Below are 363 nucleotides of genomic sequence, written 5' to 3'. Positions count from 1 at the left end.
GGCCTGCTTAACAAGCCGAAGGCCGTCGCCATGCACTTCGACCTCACCAGCACCCCACCCCGATCACTCTGGGCGACCACTCGCTGGTGACCTCCGCCAGGAAGCTCGGGGTCACCAGTCAAATCAGCCTCATACAGACTCCATATACTCCGTCGATTGAATGTTCATACTGCCCTGACTCGCCGCCCCGATCCCAGTCCGGCCCTGCGCTGAAAAAAAATCCGGCAGTTATAGAGTTTATCAACAACAAATAAAATGAATCCTTTTAGAATTGTACATGGTGTAAATAGAGGTATGTAGAACTATCTGTTTATCATTTACTCAGCTGCATTAACTTTTCGCATCACACGATTGCACTCCTCT

The sequence above is a fragment of the Penaeus monodon genome, chromosome 22, assembly GCF_015228065.2.
Source record: "Penaeus monodon isolate SGIC_2016 chromosome 22, NSTDA_Pmon_1, whole genome shotgun sequence".
NCBI lineage: Eukaryota > Metazoa > Arthropoda > Malacostraca > Decapoda > Penaeidae > Penaeus > Penaeus monodon.
This window is presented reverse-complemented; position numbering follows the sequence as displayed.